Source organism: Pseudophryne corroboree, unplaced genomic scaffold (genome assembly GCF_028390025.1).
Source record: "Pseudophryne corroboree isolate aPseCor3 unplaced genomic scaffold, aPseCor3.hap2 scaffold_534, whole genome shotgun sequence".
NCBI classification, from domain to species: domain Eukaryota; kingdom Metazoa; phylum Chordata; class Amphibia; order Anura; family Myobatrachidae; genus Pseudophryne; species Pseudophryne corroboree.
In genome coordinates, this window is record NW_026970135.1 from 285,549 (window position 1) to 291,433 (window position 5,885).

The 5,885-nt window shown below is 49.0% G+C and overlaps 7 non-coding genes across 7 annotated transcripts; all 7 read right to left on the reverse strand.

Annotated features, from left to right (window-relative positions):
* Nucleotides 1–1,010: 1,010 nt before the first annotated feature.
* On the reverse strand, nucleotides 1,011–1,174 carry LOC135031925 (U1 spliceosomal RNA). Its single transcript, XR_010227524.1, has one exon. It is a non-coding gene; the product is annotated as a U1 spliceosomal RNA (small nuclear RNA).
* A 671-nt stretch (nucleotides 1,175–1,845) lies between these two features.
* On the reverse strand, nucleotides 1,846–2,008 carry LOC135031922 (U1 spliceosomal RNA). The gene has a single exon (XR_010227521.1). It is a non-coding gene; the product is annotated as a U1 spliceosomal RNA (small nuclear RNA).
* Nucleotides 2,009–2,160: 152 nt separating this feature from the next.
* Nucleotides 2,161–2,324, reverse strand: LOC135031924 (U1 spliceosomal RNA). Its single transcript, XR_010227523.1, has one exon. It is a non-coding gene; the product is annotated as a U1 spliceosomal RNA (small nuclear RNA).
* Nucleotides 2,325–2,994: 670 nt separating this feature from the next.
* On the reverse strand, nucleotides 2,995–3,156 carry LOC135031921 (U1 spliceosomal RNA). Its single transcript, XR_010227520.1, has one exon. It is a non-coding gene; the product is annotated as a U1 spliceosomal RNA (small nuclear RNA).
* Nucleotides 3,157–3,308: 152 nt separating this feature from the next.
* LOC135031919 (U1 spliceosomal RNA) lies at nucleotides 3,309–3,472 on the reverse strand. Its single transcript, XR_010227518.1, has one exon. It is a non-coding gene; the product is annotated as a U1 spliceosomal RNA (small nuclear RNA).
* Nucleotides 3,473–4,145: 673 nt separating this feature from the next.
* On the reverse strand, nucleotides 4,146–4,308 carry LOC135031920 (U1 spliceosomal RNA). The gene has a single exon (XR_010227519.1). It is a non-coding gene; the product is annotated as a U1 spliceosomal RNA (small nuclear RNA).
* A 152-nt stretch (nucleotides 4,309–4,460) lies between these two features.
* LOC135031923 (U1 spliceosomal RNA) lies at nucleotides 4,461–4,624 on the reverse strand. The gene has a single exon (XR_010227522.1). It is a non-coding gene; the product is annotated as a U1 spliceosomal RNA (small nuclear RNA).
* Nucleotides 4,625–5,885: the final 1,261 nt, after the last annotated feature.

Sequence of the window (5,885 nt, forward strand, 5' to 3'; positions counted from 1 at the left end):
TTCAGGTTGCTATGGTAACCCGGCGGTTTCCGAACATGACGCCAGGTGGAATCAATTTGGAATCTGGCTGTGATTTGCTATTTAAATCTGGATGTGTGGTGCAGTGAGTATTCAGCCTCGAAAAAGACTCCAGGAATAGGAGTTGAAACGCGTCGGCGTATTCCATCTGTGACTGGCATTTACGGTGGTCTGCACTTCTAAGAACCAGAGGACTTTCCAGCTCCAGCCCGGGCGGTTTTGGGATTTAAAAGAACTTGTTTGAGAACTTTTTTGGGTTCTCAAACCCTCTGGTAATTGCTCTGCATATCTCTTTGTGGCTGTCACATTTTGGAGAATCATTCTGCACATTTTTACCCTACCTGTTTATTGTGTTATGTCCATGTTCCATTAAAAAACTTTATTGCACATGTGGTTCCCCTCTCCCCTCTGTTTTACATGCTACTACATTGAGAGGAGGAGGAGTGAGGAGTAAGAACCTGGACTTTCACGGTGACCTTAAGGGTTGTATGTTTTGTTTTTTTATTGCATGCAAGCACTTTATGCATTCATTTATGCACTGTTACTAGGCGCCTGTTGGTACCCGCAGCCTAATTTGTTTATTGTTCATTCATTTCTGGTGCTCTGGAGAGGCACTTATCCTGGTTGCGGGGGCTATTGTGCAGCCTTGTTTTAGACTGCGCGACACGTGGATAAAACTAGACAGATTCTTTGTTATACATTCCCTGCATACCCCTTTTCTCTTTTCATATGCAGATGAGGGTTCCAGCCAACTTTGGCCCACTGCTTGGATGACATCACTGTATGCAAATCCATCTTCTGCAGACCTTCCCCCAGGAATGCTTGTACTAGTTGTTGCATTTGGTTTGTTGTTTGCTGCAAGAAATCAGCTTGAATGCTTCAGGGGCTGGGGCATAGCCATCATGAGCCCCACACCGAGGGAGCAACTCGAAAGAAGAACAAGGCTAGAGGAAGATCTGAGACAAAGAAATCTGACTTTTACCAGAGCTGACCAGAGGAAAGCACAAACACAGTCCCTCACTACCACAAATAATGCAGTCCAGTTTCCCACATTTGGGGAAATCACAGGGGTCAGCATACCCAGAATGCAATGAATGAACCTCACCCTGGGAAAACAATCTTCATGACCATGGTATCTCCTATGCAAAATAAGTATAATTTGGGATAGAGCTGGGGAGGGCCGCTGCTCAGGCACATCTCTGTCAAGTAAAGGAGATTCAACTGAGGCAGCACAAGGGAACTCTCATCTGGGGACAACAACTGCAGGGAGAACACATATTTTCAGTTGAACATGGGAGGGCAGAAGGCTGCCTAATACTGAAGCACCCCCAAACAACAAACCAAATGCAACAACTAGTGCAAGCATTCCTGGGGGAAGGCCTGCAGCAGATGGATTTGCATATGGTGATGTCATCCAAGCAGTGGGTCAAAGTTGGCTTCAACCCTCATCTGCATATGAATAGAGAAGAGGGGCGTGCAGGGCATGGCGGCCTTTTGCGGCGCTTGGATGACCCCTAGTTCGCATTAAACACCTCCACCCTCCTTCGGTGTAGGGCTCATGTTGGCTATGCCCCAGCCCCTGAAGCATTCAAGCTGATTTCTTGCAGCAGCTGGGCACTGTAACAGCTCCAGAGCTGCTCTGTAAGGCAAGTAAAAGGGTGTGGGCCCTGCAGCACTACCTGTAGTTCGCATTGTGCGTTGGAAGGCACAAAGTAAGCAGACGGGAGAAGTCAGGATAGTGCGCAAGGGCATAGAAGGGAGCGGCTCAAGAAAAGAGAAGTGGAAACAGACAGCAAACTAGGCTGGAGAGAGACCTGAGACAAAGACATCTGAATTATACGAGAGCCGACCAGGGGAAACACAAATTATGCAGTCAAGTTTCCCACATTTGGAGAAATCACAGGGGCAGCACACCCAGAGTGCGATGGGTGAGCCTTGCCCTGGGAGAAGCACCTACATGATCATAGTATCTCACCTGGCAGGTAAGTAGGAGTTGGGCTAGAGCTGGGGAGGGTCGCTGCTCGGGCACCCCCCTGTCAAGTGAAGGAGATCCAACTGAGGCAGCACAAGGGAACTCTCGAAAGAAGAACAAGGCTAGAGGAAGATCTGAGACAAAGAAATCTGACTTTTACCAGAGCTGACCAGAGGAAAGCACAAACACAGTCCCCCACTACCACAAATAATGCAGTCAAGTTTCCCACATTTGGGGAAATCACAGGGGTCAGCATACCCAGAATGCAATGAATGAACCTCAACCTGGGAGAACAATCTTCATGACCATGGTATCTCCTATGCAAAATAAGTATGATTTGGGATAGAGCTGGGGAGGGCCGCTGCTCAGGCACATCTCTGTCAAGTAAAGGAGATTCAACTGAGGCAGCACAAGGGAACTCTCATCTGGGGACAACAACTGCAGGGAGAACACATATTTTCAGATGAACATGGGAGGGCAGAAGGCTGCCTAATACTGAAGCACCCCCAAACAACAAACCAAATGCAACAACTAGTGCAAGCATTCCTGGGGGAAGGCCTGCAGCAGATGGATTTGCATATGGTGATGTCATCCAAGCAGTGGGTCAAAGTTGGCTTCAACCCTCGTCTGCATATGAAAAGAAAAAAGGGATGTGCAGGGCATGGCGGCCTTTTGCGGCGCTTGGATGACCCCTAATTCACATTAAACACCTCCACCCTCCTTCGGTGTGGGGCTCATGTTGGCTATGCCCCAGCCCCTGAAGCATTCAAGCTGATTTCTTGCAGCAGCTGGGCACTGTAACAGCTCCAGAGCTGCTCTGTAAAGCATGTAAAAGGGTGTGGGCCCTGCAGCACTACCTGTAGTTTGCATTGACGTTGGAAGGCACAAAGTAAGCAGACAGGAGAGGTCATAATAGTGCGCAAGGGCATAGAAGGGAGCGGCTCAAGAAAAGAGAAGTGGAAACAGACAGCAAACTAGGCTGGAGAGAGACCTGAGACAAAGAGATCTGAATTATACGAGAGCCGACCAGGGGAAACACAAATTATGCAGTCAAGTTTCCCACATTTGGGGAAATCGCAAGAGCAGCACACCCAGAGTGCAATGGGTGAGCCTTGCCCTGGGAGAACACCTTCATGATCATAGTATCTCACCTGGCAGGTAAGTAGGAGTTGGGCTAGAGCTGGGTAGGGTCGCTGCTCGGGCACTTCCCTGTCAAGTGAAGGAGATCCAACTGAGTCAGCACAAGGGAACTCTCGAAAGAAGAACAAGGCTAGAGGAAGATCTGAGACAAAGAAATCTGACTTTTACCAGAGCTGACCAGAGGAAAGCACAAACACAGTCCCCCACTACCACAAATAATGCAGTCAAGTTTCCCACATTTGGGGAAATCACAGGGGTCAGCATACCCAGAATGCAATGAATGAACCTCACCCTGGGATAACAGTCTTCATTACCATGATATCTCCTATGCAAAATAAGTATGATTTGGGATAGGGCTGGGGAGGGCCGCTGCTCAGGCACATCTCTGTCAAGTAAAGGAGATTCAACTGAGGCAGCACAAGGGAACTCTCATCTGGGGACAACAACTGCAGGGAGAACACATATTTTCAGATGAACATGGGAGGGCAGAAGGCTGCCTAATACTGAAGCACCCCCAAACAACAAACCAAATGCAACAACTAGTACAAGCATTCCTGGGGGAAGGTCTGCAGAAGACGGATTTGCATACAGTGATGTCATCCAAGCAGTGGGCCAAAGTTGGCTGGAACCCTCATCTGCATATGAAAAGAGAAAAGGGGTATGCAGGGAATGGCGGCCTTTTGCGGCGCTTAGATGACCCTTAGTTCGCATTAAACACCCCCACCCTCCTTCGGTGTGGGGCTCATGTTGGCAATGCCCCAGCCCCTGAAGCATTCAAGCTGATTTCTTGCAGCAGCTTGGCACTGTAACAGCTCCAGAGCTGCTCTGTAATGCAAGTAAAAGTTGTGGGCCCTGCAGCACTACCTGTAGTTTGCATTGTGCATTGGAAGGCACAAAGTAAGCAGACAGGAGGAGAAGTCAGGATAGTGCACAAGGGTATAGAAGGGAGGGGCTCAAAAAAAAAGAAGTGGAAACAGACTGCAAACTAGGCTGGAGAGAGACCTGAGACAAAGAGATCTGAATTATATGAAAGCCAACCAGTGGAAACACAAATTATGCAGTCAAGTTTCCCACATTTGGGGAAATCACAGGGGCAGCACACCCAGAGTGCAATGGGTGAGCCTTGCCCTGGGAGAAGCACCTTCATGATCATAGTATCTCACCTGGCAGGTAAGTAGGAGTTGGGCTAGAGCTGGGGAGGGTCGCTGCTTGGGCACCCCCCTGTCAAGTAAAGGAGATCCAACTGAGGCAGCACAAGGGAACTCTCGAAAGAAGAACAAGGCTAGAGGAAGATCTGAGACAAAGAAATCTGACTTTTACCAGAGCTGACCAGAGGAAAGCACAAACACAGTCCCCCACTACCACAAATAATGCAGTCAAGTTTCCCACATTTGGGGAAATCACAGGGGTCAGCATACCCAGAATGCAATGAATGAACCTCACCCTGGGAGAACAATCTTCATGACCATGGTATCTCCTATGCAAAATAAGTATGATTTGGGATAGGGCTGGGGAGGGCCGATGCTCAGGCACATCTCTGTCAAGTAAAGAAGATTCAACTGAGGCAGCACAAGGGAACTCTCATCTGGGGACAACAACTGCAGGGAGAACACATATTTTCAGATGAACATGGGAGGGCAGAAGGCTGCCTAATACTGAAGCACCCCCAAACAACAAACCAAATGCAACAACTAGTGCAAGCATTCCTGGGGGAAGGCCTGCAGCAGATGGATTTGCATATGGTGATGTCATCCAAGCAGTGGGTCAAAGTTGGCTTTAACCCTCGTCTGCATATTAAAAGAGAAAAGGGGCATGCAGGGCATGGCGGCCTTTTGCGGCGCTTGGATGACCTATAGTTCGCATTAAACACCTCCACCCTCCTTCGGTGCGGGGCTCATGTTGGCTATGCCCCAGCCCCTGAAGCATTCAAGCTGATTTCTTGCAGAAGCTGGGCACTGTAACAGCTCCAGAGCTGCTCTGTATGGCAAGTAAAAGGGTGTGGGCCCTGCAGCACTACCTGTAGTTCGCATTGTGCGTTGGAAGGCACAAAGTAAGCAGATGGGAGAAGTCAGGATAGTGCGCAAGGGCATAGAAGGGAGCGGCTCAAGAAAAGAGAAGTGGAAACAGACATCAAACTAGGCTGGAGAGCTCTTCTGTCTATATTTTGCAAACCTGCTCTTGTCCTCTCCAGCTGCTCCATGTAGATTTGACGTCTGGAAAGGTGCATAACCCACTGACAAGCAGGCACACTCCTGCATGAGTTTTCTCTCTCACTAGCTGGATGATACACAATCATTTGCATGTGCTCCACCTCCGACACACCACCCACCCAACCACCCAGTGACCAGAGCCACCCACAAGCCAACTGGCTCCGTGATTTAATTTGCACAGTGTAGTCATCCAGGCAGCATGTCCTTCTCAATGGAAGTATCTCTGGTTCCATGGAATCTTCCACATTGGAATACTGCGGAATAAAAGGATTTAAATATTCAGCTTGCTAGCATTCAATGTACCTGCGGCTTGGCTTTAGCACATGGGTCTTCATCCTGTGGCCCTCCAGCTGCTGTGAAACTACACATCCCAGCATGCCCTGCCACAGTTTTGCTATTAAGGTATGCTAAAACTGAGGCAGGGCATGCTGGGATGTGTAGTTCCACAGCAGCTGGAGGGTCGCAGGTTGAAGACCCATGTTCTAGCATGCCTGTTCTATGATGCATGTACCGTGATGTCACAATCAGCTTGGAATGGGGTGTCT